We start from the raw sequence: 18877 nt of genomic DNA, 5'->3' as shown, positions 1-18877 counted from the left end.
TTATCAGCAAATTACAGTTTATAACAACATTTTTTACTAAATAACAGTGCATTTGTCTTCTTACATATATAGGGGCACTCCTGACTATTTGTACTGGCACAACTTTATACAGAAATGGGATCCTCTAATTCCGGGGTACCACAGAAGGGTAAAGCAAAAACTTTATTGGGAGGTTGAGGTTGGGAAGGGAGCGGTGGCCCACCTGTGGCTCTTGAGCCACATGCGGCTCTTCCATTGTTCTGATGCGGCTCCCTGACTGACACTGAATGCCTCCTCTGAGGCAATGTGGTGATGTCACGCCGGAAACAGGAGGCTGAACTCAGCTTGTGACTAAACCTGCATCCACGAGGAGGACGCGGTCGCAGACACAGGAGCCTACCAATGTGACAGGCGTTGGAGTGGCCCATGGAGAGGGAGAGAGTGTGGGGGAAGGTGGGAGGGAGTGTGGGGGAAGGTGGCTGGACTGGAGTGACCAGGGGAGAGAGGGGGTGGCTGGAGTGGCACATGAGGGTCTGCAGGAGTGTCATATGGGGGGCTGCTGAAGTGACAAATGGGGGTTTGCTGGAGTGACACATGGGGGTTTGCTAGAGTGACACATGGAGGGACTGCTGTTGTGACACATGAGGGGCTGCTGGAGTAACATGACGGGCTGAAGTGTCACAGGAAAGGCTGCTGAAGTGACACATGAGGGGGGCTGGAGTGACGCATGGAGCGGCTGGAGTGACACCAGGGGGGTTGGATTGTATTATGTGAATCTGGTTTGTTTGTTATTTTTTTTCTATGTATTTTTTGTATATATATGGCTCTTTCAGTGTATTTTAAGTGGATCTAGCTTGCTTTAGTGTATTTTATGTGGAACTGGGTTTTTCAGTTTTTTATATAGTTCTGGCTTTTTTGCATCTGACTGGTTGGCCACCCCTGGAGTAGGCGATGTGCCATAGACGGGATGTGGGGAAGCAGTGCAGGTAAATCTCATTTCTAGGACTTAGCCATCAAATAATTGGCCTCTAAAGGCAAGCTTGGTTGCATGTTTGTTATCTCATCAGGGGGAAAACATAGGAGGAAGGCCGAGGGGTCTTTAATCACAGGACACGCAGGTTGCCTACCAGGAGCATCTAAAGGATACTCCAGTGGCGCTGCAGCAGTGATCCTGACTGCAGGGTGTTGTTCCAGGCACCCTACTAAACAGAAGCAAGGGCCATGGGGTGGTGATGGTGCAGCCCACCGAGCCCTGCCCTCTATGTAGTGTCACCAGCCACACACCACTAGTTACTGCCCTGGATGCCAATCATTTCTGGCCTGTACCCTAGAATGGTGTAATTTTTGGAAGTACACGAAATGTGTATGAACATCAGGGGTGGTTAACAGAAACATAGTGGAGAGCTGATATATGGTGTAAGATGAGCTAGTAGCAACAGGGCCGAGGTCTTTTTCCCATTACCGTGTCTATTTTGAGGCCCCAAGACCTTATCCAGTAGCATTCTGTCTTAATTTTATTATTTCATTAATGGAATCTATGTAAATGAATTAACTGCTAGACCATAACTCTGCACACATGCATTGCAGCACAGGTTACACAACTGACTTGGCCAATGCAGAGTTGAATATGTGTCCGTGCATCTACATACAGTAGTATACAGAGTCCTACGTGACTCAGTCGCATTGCCACTGGAGGGGTGTAACTGGGTAGTAACGGGCGTTCTCATGTAGGGAAAGTTTAACAAGGGCATGTTGAGGGCATATAGATGGAATAGCTTGCTATGTAGGCTTATTCATACTCTGAAATACACCTGTTTTCAGACGTATTTCTCTCACCATGGATAGGGCTGGTGCCAGAGTGCACTGATAATGGTGACATCTATTTAACCACATGTACAGTATAGATATGGAAAGTGCTGTTACCAGGGCCATTAAGGGCTGACACGGGCCTGGGTACTTGGGGCATAGCAAATTCTGGAAGGCATAGACACACCCCCTCCAAAACATTTTTATAAATACTATGTGCAGAGGCGAGAAGTGTGCTGCCAAGAAGGACATTTGTCCCATTCAGCAACTGAAATGGGCACCTGACAATAATCCCAGGCCCAGCTAATCAGTACCCACTCCCTCCCCCTCTCGGTGCCTGTGGTGGCTACATAGAGGTGTACAGTTCTGCATAGGTAATACCCCGCAATGCGAGGTATTACGTATGACACTATGCATTGCGCTATGTCATTAGACAGACAGGCAGACCATAACTCCCAGCAGCCTCTGCAGCTGCTCAAGAGGTCGGGAGCAGGTGACATGAGCAGTGTCAGGTGGTCAGACACGTTGCAGTTGGTGAGGGCAGAGCAGAGGTAACTGCCATAGAGAGCTGAGCTGTGCTGTGAGGAGGCAGATTGAGGACGGCAGGGGCTGATACAGAAATATTAGGCTGGCCTCCCCTCCGTGGCTGACAGTGAAGGAGGCAGGACCTGGAGGTGCGGTTCTCCTAAGCTTGGTAGAGCCAGAGGAGGAACCTGACGGAAAGCAGAGCTGGGAGAATCCCTGTGAGCCTGTGAGGAGAGCGGGTATATAGTGCATCAGGTTGTGGTCCCCACGTTACCCAACTCCTGTCACACTCACAGCTCTTCACAATCCGGGCAAAGTTTAAAGAGGAAGCCATAAAAGGGACAGTGCAGAACCAGTAACCTCTGCAGGCTCCTTTAAGAAAGAAAGAGACAGAACCTACAGTATGCAGATCTAAATACCCAACCCGGACACAATGCAGATACCAGCTACTCAGTGAATTTAGAAGTATAATGCCAAAGTTCTATTGTTACAGTGGAGTCAGTTTAGCTGTCCCAGCTATTATAAAGAAGAAAAGTGTAGCATTTATAGCAAGCCCTTTGTGGAAGAGTCTCAAACTATAACCAGTATGTTATAAAAGCAGGTTCCAGTAGCTTTTTTGGCCCGTACACACGGGACGATCAGACAACGATCAGATATCGTTGTCTGACCGTCCTGCATGTGCTGTATGTTCGATATCGAACATCCAGCAATATGCACCAACCCCTAAACGAGGCAACAACCCGCGATCGTCGGTCACGGGTCCCTATAGCAAACAGGCTAACCTGGTCGATATCGACCTGGTTGGCCTGCATGCACGGGCGATGGCCCATATCGAAATCGACCATCCGTGCCCGCGCATCGACCATCGTTTGGTTGCTTGAGGGGTTAAAAAAAACAACGATATAAACGATCAAACGATAAACGATATCGTTATCGTTTATATCGTTCTTTTAATCTGACCGTGTGTTTGCACCATTATTGATCTAGCCACAGATTTTGCAGAATAAATTAATATAACTAGACTCTCATAGACTAATCTGCTCAGTGCCTGAAGAAAGCAACAATATAGCAACGTCAAACAAGTAGCCTTAGTTGTAATTCATAACTATTACGAAAACCATCTGGAGCTGGCAGCTGTGGTACCAATAAATAAACTCGATGTACACCGTCTATGCTGCAACAAAAGTAAAACTCTGGGGATATTTGAAATTTGGGAATTTAGGCCCTCATTCAGAGCCGTACGCTCTGAGCAGAGCGCACGCTCTGAATGAGGGCCGGCCTCCATGAAAATGGAGCGTCCTCCTGGACGCTCGTATAGCTGTGGGTCACCACCCACAGGCTATACGAGCGTGCATTTTGATGGCCGCGATGGTCGTGACCATCGCGACCATCGAAATTGCGAGCCGGAGCCTGCGGTTGAGGTTTTCAACCGCAAGCTCCGGAGTGATTTTGGCTCTATCAGAGCCAAAATCACTCCCACTGACATCACTAGTGATGTCAGTGGGCCGGCTTCTGACGGGAGGCGTTCCCGTGGGAACGCCCCCGTCAGGGAGGCATGCCCCTGGCACTCCTACCAATGGGGGCGTGCTGTCAATCAACATCGACAGCACGCCCCCTTTGATCAGACACAACGAGCGAAGGACTTTCCTTCGCTCGTCGCGTCTGGCGCATGGGCACGACGGAGCTCCCTCCGTCGTGCGCATGCTCAGTCCATAACATCGACCCACTTGCGAGCGGACAGCCGCTCGCGAGTGGGTCCGAATCAGGCCCTTAGACTGCAGTATAAGAGTAGTAATAGCCAGGATTCATATTGCTGAAAAGTATATAGTACTCTTGGTTGTAAGTTGTTTTCTGGAATCATAAACAGAATTTATGTTTATTAAAATCTAATGCTGGCCATACACTAGTACAATGTAGTACGATGTGATTCATCATACGTTTTCCCTTGAACTCCACGGCAGTCCCGACCGCACGATTTGGTGCTTTTTAACACACACGATCTGCATACGATTACAATAGATATTATGGGTTGCACATCTGATCATACGATATGATAGAACAGCAGCGGGAGCGTGCATCGGATCGTATCCTACATAAATGCTACACGATTTCCACACAATTCATTGTATGACGTGTCTAAAATCGGGCAATTGGCCCAAAACCGCGCAAGTGTATGGCCAGCACCAGAGGTAGTTTTGTGCATATATGTATATACAGTATATATATATATATATATATATATATATATATATATAGTTACACCAGAACAATTGTACCTGATGGTCTAAATTGCTACCTTGGTCTCCAACAGTGGCTAGTTAAATAAAGACAGTTAATTTAAAACCTGCGTGGTTATTAGGACTGGGGTCAGGTTATCTTCACCTCCCTGCCATGGAAGAAAGAGGAAGCACACCTGTTGTGATTGATTGAACCTTCCCAAACCATTGAACACCGAATGTAGGTGTCACACATACAGGCAATTATCCCATTTAATTCTGTGCACACTATGCAAGCGTAATTATGGGCGACTTGTGTGCATCATTCCCAGTTTGTTTGCCTACTTTCGTATTTGTTTTGTACTGTTTAATAATCAAACTAGTAAACAAAATGCATCCTTTATAGCTCAGTTGGATTTATATAACTTTATTTGTTGGGACTAGCTTGCAAATAGCTCTAACAATGGTTCCTTGAAGTCATTAAACAACAAAAGAATGCTTTTATTTAATAAGTAAACACCTTTGTACTGGTTAGTTACCATACTGGTTGTAGATTGTAAACTCCATAGCCACCTAGCTTTATTTATTTATATATTATGAGTTATTTAAAAGCGCTCACATATTCCGCAGCTCTTTAAGCTGGGCACACACTGATAGATATATTGCCCAATCCATTGAATGCCGGGTGTGTACAGCGGATGTGTCTGTGAACAACGTTGTTCACAGACATATCCGATATGTTGTGCAGCACAGCAGATGGCTTATTTATCTGAAAGATATCAGTCATCTGCTGGTGTGTACGGGCGACCTGCCGATCGTCCCTACACATGCTGCGTGGACCCAGCAGTGATTGACATCTCAACTGTACGGGCAGGCGAATAGTTTTTTGGGGTTTTTTTGCAATTTTTCTTTATTGAAGATAACAATGTGACTAACCATGTGATATTTTATTGTACAGTTATATGTACTGACACTATGTACAGGGCTATGTACTGACACTATGGCCCTCATTCAGAGCCACTCGCTATTTGCGGTCGTTCGTTCTAAACTAGGGGTGGCTACTCAAATGAACCGTTCGCTGTTTGCGGTCTGTTCACGCCTCTATGTCTGAACGAGCGAACAAAACTTGCGTTCGTTTTTTGGAAAAATACGCCCCCTGGCCGCTCGCATCCTACGTCATGTCCGCTATTTATTAGATTAATCGAGTACATCGACAAGGGTATGAACTGCTCGCTATTCTTGGGGTTGGTGTTTGCTACCACAATTTTGCGAGCAGTTCTGACTATAAAATAACCCAGTGACGTGGTCCATGACGCTGCTGTTTTAAATATGCACACCCATAAAACGCCCGTTTTGACCTTTAAGCACGCCTGCGTTCTGATTTCCACTCCCCATTTTCAAGCACCTTCCCCTGTTACCACCCACATACGCCTCTTTCTGTCACTCAAAATAGCAGGCATTCGCTATTTTGCGAGCACATGAATTTCGGCCGCACTGACTGGTTAGCGCATGCGTATAACGATCCGTACGCATGCGCAGTTGGGCTAACATCGCTCGGAACGAACGAGTGGCTGCTTACGAGCGGCTCTGAATCAGGCCCTATGTACGGGCTATGTACTGACACTATGTATGGGCTATGTACTGACACTATGTATGGGCTATGTACTGACACTATGTACGGGCTATGTACTGACACTATGTACGGGCTATGTACTGACACTATGTACGGGCTATGTACTGACACTATGTACGGGCTATGTACTGACACTATGTACGGGCTATGTACTGACACTATGTACGGGCTATGTACTGACACTATGTACGGGCTATGTACTGACACTATGTACTGTGATATGTACTGACACTATGTACAGTGATATGTACTGACACTATGTACAGTGATATGTACTGACACTATGTACAGTGATATGTACTGACACTATGTACAGTGATATGTACTGACACTATGTACAGTGATATGTACTGACACTATGTACAGGGCTATGTACTGACACTATGTACAGTGATATGTACTGACGATATGGGCCTGATTCAGAGCCGGACGCTCTGACCAGACGCTCACTCTGAATCAGGGCCCTCCTCCATGAAAATGGAGCGGTCTCCTGGCCGCTCGTATAGCTGTGGGTGACCACCCACAGCATATGCGAGCGGCCAAAAAGATGGTCGCGATGGTCTTGACCATCGCGACCATCGGACTTGCGACGGAGACCCTGCGGTAGGGTCTCCCTGCCACAAGCCCTGAAGTGATTTTGGCTCTATCAGAGCCAAAATCACTCCCACTGACATCACTAGTGATGTCAGTGGGGCCGGCTTCAGACGGTAGGCATTCCCATGGGAACACCTCCGTCTGGCAGGCACGCCCCCGGCACGCCCACCAAAGGGGGCGTGCTGTCAATCAACATCGACAGCACGCCCCCTTTGGTGCGAGACCCGGAGCGATGGAAAGCCCGTCGCTCCCCGGGTCTCGCGCATGCGCACGACGAGCGGGTCTGAATGACCCCCTATGTACAGTGATATGTACTGACACTATTTACAGTGATATGTACTGACACTATGTAAAAAATTATAATAATATCTATGGGTTATCTTTTTCTAAATTTATAATTTCTTATAAAGCGATTTGGAAACTTTATGTTTAGGTCCACCTGAGCTCCATTTTTTTTTTTACCAGCGTACCACAACACAAGATCAAGTTCAAACAGAGGGACTTAATATATTTAAGGCTTAGAATTGATAATAGAAGATTATTGAGCACTGTTATCACAGACTTCAACTAAAAAAAAAACCAACTTAATATTAATCTTACATTCTATTATAACTATTGGCCATCTCCTCTTCATAGAACCATGATCAGGTCTGTGTTATATTAGTAATGTGCCCTTATCAGTGATATTTGTTCTGTAAACATTGTTGATCTACTGCCTATTTTGAAATTAAAAGTTACAATAATAAAAACCAAACAGATAATTGTTAATATAAAGTCGAAATTATAACTCAAAACTGTCATTATAGTTACATCCTGGAGTACTGTCAATGTTTTAGGACTGCGGGAAATGATCCCTACAAGACCTTTTAAAGGATAATTCCTAAACCAACTACATGCAGCATTTTTGCAGCATTTGAGTTTTATGGGTCTAGTTATCATTCATGGTGCAATGGGAATATTATGTATATCGCTGCATATGACAGCCATACAATCAGTGATTTCTCTGCGGTAACCCTGTTATTAAATAGGAGAATGTGGAAGCTCTTGCAAAGGGTTATCATTGCTTGATAAACAGTACCCTTAGGGTCCCATTTATCAAAGTTAATTTGAGGTAAATTCCCCGAAAACACCTGTTTTGGGGGGTTTACCTCAAATACTAAGTATCCCCCGGATGTATGATGGAGGTACCGCAGCACGTATCGGAGATACCTGCTGCGATCCCTCCATTGCCGCCGACAGCCGCCTCCCCCATAGGTTTCTACGGGGGGATGCGATGCTGCCAAATGTATCAATATCAGGAATGCGAAGCATTCCCGATATTGGCCCCAGCAGCTAACGCCATCTGAAGATAGCATTAGCCACTGTAGTTTATAGGCAACCTACCGCATTTTAGCCAGACCCCTCTGCCGGAAATGGTCGCCGCTCATGTGCAGTCCGCGGGACTGCACATGCGCAGAAGCCCCGCATGCACTCTGGCCACATCGCAGGGACGGGCTCCTTTCGGAGCCCGTCTCCCTGCATGTGCCGGTACATACAATCAGCCACTATGATCGCCTTTTGCAATGCGTTACTGGATGCCCTGATCGCATTGCAAAATGCGATCATTAATAAATGGGGCCCTAAGTCTTAGCTCAGGATGTACATGTAGGAATGCTTGTAATGTTGAAATATATTCATTTATTTATTGACCTAAATGCTAGTAAAGTAGTTGAACAAAGTACTTTAATATATGTTTTGAGTACTGTGGGTCTCATTCAGACCCGCTCGCGAGCACAGGACGCTCGCAAGCGGGTCGATGGTACCCAAATGCGCATGCGCACGACTGAGGCTGCTCCATCGTGCGCATGCGCGAGACCCGGCGAGTGACGGGGAAGCCGTCGCTCGGGGTCTCGCACCAAAGGGGGCGTGCTGTCGATGGTGAGTGACAGCATGCCCCCTTTGGTGGGCGTGCTGGGGCGTGGCTACCCAGACGGAGGCGTTCCCATGGGAACGCCTACCGTCTGGGTCCGGCCCCACTGACATCACTAGTGATGTCAGTGCGAGTGATTTTGGCTCTAATAGAGCTTGCCGCAGGGTCTCGTCGCAAGCCCGATGGGCGCAATGGTCTTGACCATCGCGACCATCATCATGGACGCTCTCATAAGCTGTGGGTGGTAACCCACAGCTATGCGAGCGTCCTGGAGGTCGCACCAAAAAAAAAAAACGCCCTGATTCAGAGAGGGCGCTCGTTCAGAGCGTCCGGCTCTGAATCAGGCCCTGTGTTATTTTGTCCAAGCTTTGTCACTAATTCAGAAACATGCACAGATGACATATGTACACCACTAATGGAGCAGCTTTGCTTGGTTATAATAAGTTACACAGAGTAAGGTCCGATGTGCAGGTCATGGTCACAGTGAATGACGATAATGGGAAGTGCATGCTACTGTAGCCTGCTCTATATTTGCCCAGAGGGTAAATAGAAAATTGAATTACCTGGAACTACAAGGCCATTAAACTCAATGATACAAAATCAAAAGTGAGAGATGGGTGCACCAGCAGCTGGACAATGTAGATTCAAATATTTTTTACTGGTTTTATATTGTGAAGGGGGGTTACAGTCTATGGGCCCGATCCAATTATGCGCGATGCACTCGCGGGTGTGAGTCATCGCGACAACGGCCACGCTTGACGGTAGCCTGAATTCACTCAAAACTGTTTGTAGCTCCATAGGGAATTCAGCCTAAAAAGAGGGCCACGAGGGGTGCGAAATGCGGTGCCGTTGGTGAAGTTTGAACACCGTGGCAATGGCAAAACGCATCCGATTCACTCCCCTCGCGGCTATTTGGATTGTCCCCTAAGCTGGGAAAGCAATCTCATATCTGTTTAAAATAAATGCAATTCCTCGAGTCGTTACTGTATAAACACATTTCTTGTACGAGAGTATCCCAATATTTAGGTGTCTTTTGCTTACACTTACTGCAATGATTTCCATTATTACACACTTCCAAACTTAGTCATGTGATATAAGGTCACACTTATTACATATGTAATACAGTAGTTCTCAAGAATTGCACCACCTGCACTCAAACCCTCAAACCTCAAACCCTGTAGCAACTGCACCTGGTAATGCTACCCACAGTTCCATAATATTATCTGTAATTACTATTAAACGCCCTAGTGACAAATGAGACATAGATCATAATGCATTTCAAATTAAACTAACACAGATGAAGAATTAGAGATGTGCAGTGACAAAGGGGCCCCCATACAATTTGTAGGTCAGTGACAATGGCCCCCATACTGTGTATAGGACAGTGACAGATGACAGGGTGCAGTTACATCAGGAGGCCCCAGGGGCAACATGGAGCCGGAGTTTTCCCATTACCAGTAAGTGACAGGTGCAGGGAGGCCGCTGTCTGACCCCAGGCCGAGGTAACATCGTGATGCCCACCATCCTAGTGTCGGTCCAGGCCAGCCGGGAGGTTGTGGGGGGCGGCCGGGACAATGTGCTGCTGCAGCTCAGTGTGGAGGCCGAGAGCATCAGGGATTTCCGCCTGTATTATGCATTTTGTATTGAACTTATTGGTTTTTAAAGAAATCTTGGTTGTTGGTGGCATACAGTAATGCGCATAAAGAAGTTACACACTCCACTGCACAAAGAAACAGGAGCCAAATGCAATGGAGCTAGGGTCTGGGAGTTTGTGGTGAGTTGAATATGTTTGTGGGTCTAAATTTCTGTTCTTTGTCGTCTTTTCACCTGGCAGGATCTGTTGCAGGACAGCCAGGAGCTTGCGGTCCAGCCTAATGGCGGGATTTAAAGGGTCTGGTCTACAAAAAAGAACACAGTAGGCCGGCCTAAAGCAGCAGGGCCGTAGGGTAGTGCGGCCGATGCCATGGCACAGGCACCACAGGTCAGGGGGCGCTGTTTGGGCCTGTCAAATTTCTGTCTATTATCATTCTCACTTGTAGCTTCCTCTTATTTTATCCCCAGCATCTCCTGGCCTCTCCTATCTCTTCCCTGGCCCTTCCCCATGAGGCCATTCCCCTTTTTTGGGTGCATTATGTCCTTTTGAAAAATGAGGGGGGCACCAATGCTCTTTCTAGCACAGGGCACCAAAAAGTCTAGTTACGGCTCTGTAAAGCAGTACTGGCGCAGAGCAGACAGCAAGTACATTGTGAAGAGTGCTTGTGTGTGTTTGTATTATTGTTCTGTTTTTCTTGTCTGTTTTCCAGTGTACGTGTAGGGGGTGTGAGACGGACAACAGCATCCCAATAATCAGCATGATGAGGGGGGCTCTGAAAGTACACTAACCCGCCCCCCTTCACCTCCTAACCCTCCCCATTAGTGCCTAAACCTAATTCTCCCCCCTTAGTGCATAAAACTAACCTTCCCCCTAGTACCTAACCCTAACCCCCCCATGGTGCCTAAATCTAATTTCCTCCCACCCCAGCATAAAACTACACTTTCACGCTGTAACATCGTTGAGGATGCCGGCTGTCGGGATTCAGGCGATGGCAACTCATACCAGGTCTGGATTCTGGCGTCTGTCTTTAGCTGTGGTTCAGGAGACGGGATTTCGACGGCCTGCATCCCGAAAGCGGCCAAATTAACTACATCCGGTTTAGAAGGGTTGTGTAAAAATGTGTTCAAGTTTAGCAATTTAATTTCCTACAAAAGTATTAGAATGACAATTTAGGGTAACTATTCTTTAAAAACTTGTTATATTATAAATAATTTATACCAGGAGGGAGGCAATTGTTGGACCATTTAGTCTTCTCAAGACGACATTGAAAAAACAAAACAGACAGGTATCCCACCAGTGCAAAGTTTATGCACAAATGCATGGTGTAGCAATCTCCCACCCCACAAAACAAAATAATAATAAAAAAAAAAAATTGAAAAACCTGTTCCACTACTTTTGTTCAGATATTTTGTCAATTTAATACATAATTCAAGAAAATTGTGTTTTTTAATTGTTAATTTGTTTTTATTTTGACAGTTTTCGACATCTTAACAAACTAAAGACAATTCTTCACATATGATAATTGGCTGTATCCTGTTATTAAAATCTTCAAAATGATGCTGTTGTCGTCATCTTACTTCAGGATTGTTGCTGGAGTCCCTGCTGACGTACCCAAGTAACTGGTGTTGTTTGATGCAACTAATATCACGTCTGTGAGATACTAAAGGGGTTATTTACTAAGTTGATTTTTTTTAAATTGGAGATCTTGCCTATAGTAACCAATTTCATTGTACTTATCATTTATCTAGCACCTTCTAGAACAGGTACAATCTGATTGGTTACTATGGTCAACATATCCATTTTTAAAAATACGCACTTTAGTATATATGCTCACAAGGGACTAGACTGAGCCTGCAAAACTTCTGCAAAGTCAGGACTAAACTGCTCTTCCAGTCTCACTTAACGATATTTACACAATTCTCCCCTGTGTGACCTAATCCAGCACCTGCAAAGCACTTATATTAAGCTCACTCGAAACTAGGGATTTCTGAAATCCGAACCCCCCCGAGCCCCCCGATCCGAGCCGGGAACCGAGTCCGGCTCGGGTTTTCCCGCCAGACTCGGTTCCCGGAACGAGGCAAAACGTCATCCTCGCGCTGTCGGATTCTCGCGGGTTTTGGACTCTATAAAAGGTCCTAGCGTCGGCGCCATTTTGCAGTCCGGCGGTGGACAGTGAAGAAGGGTGGGGGTTTGCTGTGCTGGTACTGCTGTTGTCCATAGGGGCTGTGTCTAAAGTCCATAGGGGCTGTCTGGGCTGTCTTGTGCAGTGCTGTTGTCCCATAAAGGCTGTGTTGTCCATAGAGGGAGGGTGGGGGTTGCTGTGCTGGTGTTGCTGTTGTCCATAGGGGCTGGCTGGGCTGTGTTGTGCAGTGCTGTTGTCCCATAAAAGCTGTAGTCCTAAAGGGGTGCTGTAGTGTTGTCCAGGGGGTGCTCTGTCCATCAGGGGTGCTCCCCCAAGTGCAAAAAATATATATATTTTTTTCTGTTTGCGAGCGCATTAGCTGCACATGCATCAACAAAGTAGCAGCGCCAAGCGTGCGCCTGTGTCATAAGTCAAGGGCCGGCTGGTCTGTGTAACTCCCAAAGTGCCCCCCAAAAATAAAAAATAAATATTTTTTTGTGTGCTCCATAGCCACATGTGCATCAACAAAGTAGCAGCGCCAAGCGTGTGCCTGTGTCATAAGTCAAGGGCCGGCTGATCTGTTGAAGGGTGGTGTAACTCCCAAAGTGCAAAAAAAAATTTAAACTTTTTCTGTGTTTGTGACTTGTGTGCGCCTTAGCCGCGCGTGCATCAACAAAGTAGCAGCGCCAAAGGTGGATGCCGTCCATCCAAAACACAGAGGCATCAACATTAAGGGGACCTGAAAGCCCAGTAACAAATGAATGTCCCATGAACCAAAGTGGACAAATATCTAAGGGATCCCCCGCAACGGCAAAAGAACTCCCGACCTGCACTGCAAATAAGCAGTCACTTAACCCCCTACTCCACAAGGGCTAACCTATGCCAACCAGTTAAGGAAGAAATATAGGGCCTGATTCAGCAAGCAACGCAAGTGAGAGAACGCACGGTGCGAGCTGATGTTTGCGATCTGCACAGGCGTATGCATCACATTGCACGTGCGCGAACAGGCCACTGAGTACGGTAAGGGCTCTCTCAGAGTACGCAGGGAGCCCCCAGAGACCTTCGATGTTGACTGACAGGACGTGCCGTTGTGGGTGGTGACAGGGTGGTGGCCGGCTGAACACAGTCGTGCATGTGCGTTCGCATGCCGTTACAGGGGCGTACATAAATTAATCTCAGCGGCGCCATACGCAGCCATGTGCCTCTCTGCGTGCAGGAATCTCTTAAGTCCTGTGGCAGGGTCAGGTCTACCCTTCGCTTACACACAGCTTCGATGGCACTCGATGTTCCTGATGTTTACGCTGTTAATCATGGCATAGGTGGGCGGCTTTATGTTTTGTTGGGTGTCTGCTTCTAATCACGGCATAGGTGGGCGGCTTTATGTTTTACTGGGGGTCTGTGTATGCATTGATTTGCATCTTCTCGCAGCGGCTGGGTGCGTGCATCTTCTAGCGTGCATTCCTTGCTGAATCAGGCCCACAGTCAAAGGAGTGATGAAGGAAAGTGGGAGGGGGGGTAATTACTTGGCCCGAGGTAAAAACCTGAAAAACCTGCCAGTAGTAAAATAGTCAATCAGTTTCTATGGTTCAGGGCAAAACAGGGGAAAATCCCTCGAGGCCACTCCGCTAACAGTGATGCACGGCGGAACACTCCCAAGTTAAAATAATTTAGAAAAATGGCAATTAATAAAAACAACAAAGAAACACAGACAGCAACGGGACTAGTGTTAATAAGCAAAGGTCTCCCAGCAACTGGGGCACAGATGACAGAAGCCTGAGGGCCAGAGCAGTCTTGGCAGCCCCAGTGTTGAAGCAGTCAGACACCATAATCTCTAAGGGGTCTATTTACTAAGCTGTGTTAGGAGACAGAGTGAAAAGTGATAAGGTGCCAGCCAGTCAGCTCCCAACTGATATTTTCCAAAAACACAGCCTGTGAGATGGCAGTTGGGAGCTGATTGGCTGGCACCTTATCACTTTTCACTCTGTCTCCTAACACTGCTTAGTAAATAGACCCCTAAGGCACTACCCAATCGACAGAATACAGCACTGGAAGACCCAGCCGAACTAAAAGACCGTGATCGGGGAACCACCAAAATACAGAAACCATGCGCCTTCAACCGGATCACCAGACAATACAGAGGCCTGGGTGTCACGCTACGGACTATTAAAACCACTTTCTTACCGCTCCAGTGCCTGTCCAGGATGGGTCGGAGGTCCACTCATGCTGCGCTTCATTACCGGCTGGTGCTGGGGTCTGTCTGTGCTGCTCCTGCCTCGTCCGCTCGGTGTCCTGTTACTGAGCATATAGATGCTCTCCACAGCCTCTTGCTCACAGCGTGTCTTCCCAGCATTATGGCACACGGGCTGCGTGCCAGTGTTCCCTCCTAAACAAAAGTATTGGCGTGGCCATGTTGGACTCTGTCATTCTTCCTCCACTCAGAGCGCTGCTCCCAGACCAGCTGTTCGCAGCATCCAATCCCTGGGGATCCTCCCCTATAAATTCCATTTACAGACTGGCCTCTGTTGCCAGTACAACGTCAATTGGCTGATTGTTGCTTTCTGCGCATGTGTAATTGCGTATGCATCACAGTGCCCGTGCGTAAGCTGGCCACTGCGATCGGGCCAGCGATCACAGTGACTACACAGACCCATCGCAGAGTGATTGACAGGAAGTGCCATTTGAGGGTGGTGACAGGGGTGTGGTTGGAGAAATGCAGGCTTGCCAGTGCATTTGAACGCTGTTGAAGGGGGGTGCATAAATTACCCACTGCGATGCATTACGCAGCCTGAGGACTCATAGTTTGCGATGAAGTTAGCAATTTCTGAGTAAGGTCTGACCTTGTGTAAGTGTGCTTGAGGCTGCAATTGTACTCGATTGTACCGATGGTTTCACAGTCTTGCTAAACATTATGGATATATGTATGGTACAGTGGGCGTTCTTATGTTGAACTGCAGCGACATAGCGATCGCAATGTATTAGCATACTATCGCAGTTGATCTGCGTGTGTAATCGCTATTGCATTCGCAGTTGCGATCGGTAGTGAATCAGACCCCAGTTCCTATATCTGGTAAACAAGTCTTCTATAGCATCTTGCACACCAATCTGGTTTTTACCACTGAGACTTGTTTTTACAGCCACCATCGGTTCCATCTGATACCTCCAACCAACAGTCTCATTCGATGCTTCCAACATTGGACTCATATTAATTAAGTTCTTCAATTCTAGGAGTGACACTGGGATAGCTTCAGGGAGTCAGCACAGGGATGGAAAAAAAGCCCAACAACCACAGCCCAGCCAGTTAGACTTCAAACGTCGCAACCCGCACACACCGAATTGAACATGATACCTCAGTCAGGTGACATGGCATGCTGGACAACCTGCTCAATAGATTACCACGCTGGAAGACCCAATGTAGCTGAAAGACTGCGACTGGGAAACCATCTAGCTCAGAGGTGGGAAACCTTTTTGCTGCCGAGGGCCATTTTGACATATATAACATTATTCGTAGGCCTGCTGCAGGCCATGCCCCCTCTGTCTGATGTCACACAGGGATGGGGCCACAATCGCCAGTGATTACAGCAATGTCTGGAGTGTCCTCAGGATGCTCCAGGGAGCTGTAAGGGCAGCGGTGTGACAGTCTGAAGCGTCCTAAGAGTGCTCCAGACAGCACTGCTGCATAGATTCTGGCTGCAGGCTGCCATTCTAGGCACCCTGCTAGCCAAATGAGGATAGCAGAAAAATGCTCCAAGGGCCAGACCAAATGACTCCGGGGGCCTTATATGGCCCCTGGGCCTGAGGTTCCCCATCCCTGATCTAGCTGCATCAAGCATGCAACATCAACTAGATAACCAGACAACAAATAGACCTGGGACACTGTGACTGGGCAAATCCAGGAGTCAGCACAGGGACACAGAGGAGCCCACAACACAGCCAGTCATACTTTGAGCGTCGCAACCTGTAAAAACTGAATCAAACATCAGAAGGTGGGACGGCATGCCTGAAAGTGTGGCAACAAGCTCACCAATGTGAAATATGAAAGGCCTGTCAAAGCTGAATAATTGGCTGAGACAAGATCAGTTTAAAATTGAATCGCAGCGACACCATCTTGCGACTGGCCGCAAGACGCCATTTTGCGAAATGGCCGCCTAAGCGCCATTTTAGATAAACTCACACTTTAGTACATGTGGCGATAATACTATTAGCATCATGCGAATGCATCTGTGACCATCGCCATAATTTACGGCAATTCACCAGAAGCCTATTTCATGACTTTACGTATTATAAAGGATATATTTCAGAAATGGCTTTACAATATGTAAAAAAATTGGATTGCATTAGATGAATAGAGCAAATGGCTACGTGACAACTAGCTTGTGTAGATAAGCTTCCTGGACAGTGTCTGCCCTCACTACAGGTGATCTGGCTCGAATACACACCTTACATTAGCAAGCTTCCTGCAATGACATGATTTCAAAGACTAGAGTGTCATCTTAGGTCTGTCTCTTGTAGCTGGGCTATTTGCATTTCACACAAGAGACTGGGAGAATAAAGAGTTTTTTCTTTTGAAGCCTGGGACAGGTGGGGGCTGCTGACAGAGTGGGTATGTGGAACTATCTGGCTCAACATGTCACACTGCTAAGATGTTCACTTAGTGAGAGTTAAGTGCACCCTTCCTCATACACACATTAATACGTCTTTATATCAAACCCCGAATACTCACACATTACATATTCACAAATAAGGTTTAATAAGCTTTAAAGTATTTGATTTAAGTTGGTTCAGTTAGTTTAAATGCTGAGAAATAAAGATATTTGATAACTAAGGTTCTATACATGTTAAGACAGCCGTGTTTGGTTTCGAACTGATGCGTACTCTTTCAACAGAATTCCGGTACTATCGGTGTGGAGATCGCATCATGCATTCCCAACTTATGGACCGCAGAGACTACAAGCAACAAAATGTATATTTTAGGAACAACTGTTAGGATGCAGCATGGGGAGGCGGGAGGGAAAAGACCCTCAGTTGTTAGAGGCTGGGCGAGTCTATTTGAACCAGCCTGTTAAATGCACTGTAACATAAGCTTCTCCCCTGGGAACCAATGGCATAAGCAAGAAACTTCTCTATTGTCCTGTCTATTCTGGGGGGGTATAAACATGTGTGCTCAAACACTGGGTCTTTAGTCTTCTTGCTGAATGCTGATTGACGGAGGTTTTCTTTCTGAATGCCGGGATCTGGTCCAGAGGTGCTGCGTATGTATGTACTTGGGTCTGTATAATTCCTTTGCACCTAAATTGTGTCTGGATCAATTGCGTGTAACTGACTGTACTTTTACTAGAATAATACTTGTGCTTTGGAACCACAGATTCCAGGTCTAAGTCTTTATTTACTGTATGACTGCATATGCAAATTAGCATCATCCTTAGAAGGTATAGGAAGGTGTGTATAGAGGTTCAATTTTAATATCGTCAGGCAGGTCACAAAGGCGAGCTAAAATGAACATTACATATTAAGAAAAACAAGTAAGGGCCAGACTAATAAAAGAAGCACTAACAGGCTAAGGGTAAACCTGAGACTCCCTGGCACTGGTGCCAGCCATGCCCAAACTGTAGTCTCCCACCTACACCATAACCCTTTGCTAAGCTGCGCTACTCATGCCATTGTAAGAAAATGAAAATGCCAGCAAGCTGCTACAACCCCACTGCCTTAGACTTCCCTAAGACATAATACTAATGTGATGCAGGCGCTCACCCCGCTAGCGGCAAAAACCATGCCATAAGTGTGGCGCTTTATGCACAAGCCCAGTGATGACAGCCTCTGCCGAAGCACAACCAGCCCAACGAGGATGAGCACATTTAAGCTGCTTTACCAGTTCCTGTGACAAACAGTAACAGCAAATACAAAACGCACCAGTAAACAAAAGAAATGGAGTAAACACAGAAAGGCAACAGCGCAAATGTGAAGTGACCCCTTAGAACACTATGATAAATCACTGTGTCTTTCTATTAGACTACATTACAATGCGAAACTGAGCATGGAGAGACTGCCATGGGAATGAGCACATCACTGTTGTCTGCACCCCATTACCAGGAAGCTATTGATTGCAATATAACAGCATTTAACATTACTCAAATGGCAAGTACTGTATTTGTGAACAACTGTTCAACATGGACAAATATCAAATATAAAGGTATATAACATATGGGAAGAGTCAACTGTGAAACAGACAACTGAACGGTGTAGTGCACTACTTTGCCCGGGTAAACTGCCAAATCCACACTAAAACCGTGCCTCTGTCTATGACTAATGCTGGGGAACGACAGCATGTTGGTTACGGGTGCACCGAGACCCTGTGCTATCCGATGAGCAACAGCTATCACCCAGTATGGCTGCCAGTTTGCAAAGGACTCACCTGAGGACCCCTGACATATGCCCCAAAGGAGGAGGAGTATACAACACTTCTGCTGGAACACCAAACCAGAGCAGAGGCCCCAATGACTGG

The sequence above is a fragment of the Taudactylus pleione genome, unplaced genomic scaffold, assembly GCF_031769625.1.
Source record: "Taudactylus pleione unplaced genomic scaffold, aTauple2 ptg000218l, whole genome shotgun sequence".
Classification (NCBI taxonomy): domain Eukaryota; kingdom Metazoa; phylum Chordata; class Amphibia; order Anura; family Myobatrachidae; genus Taudactylus; species Taudactylus pleione.
Note: the sequence above shows the minus strand (reverse complement) of the source record.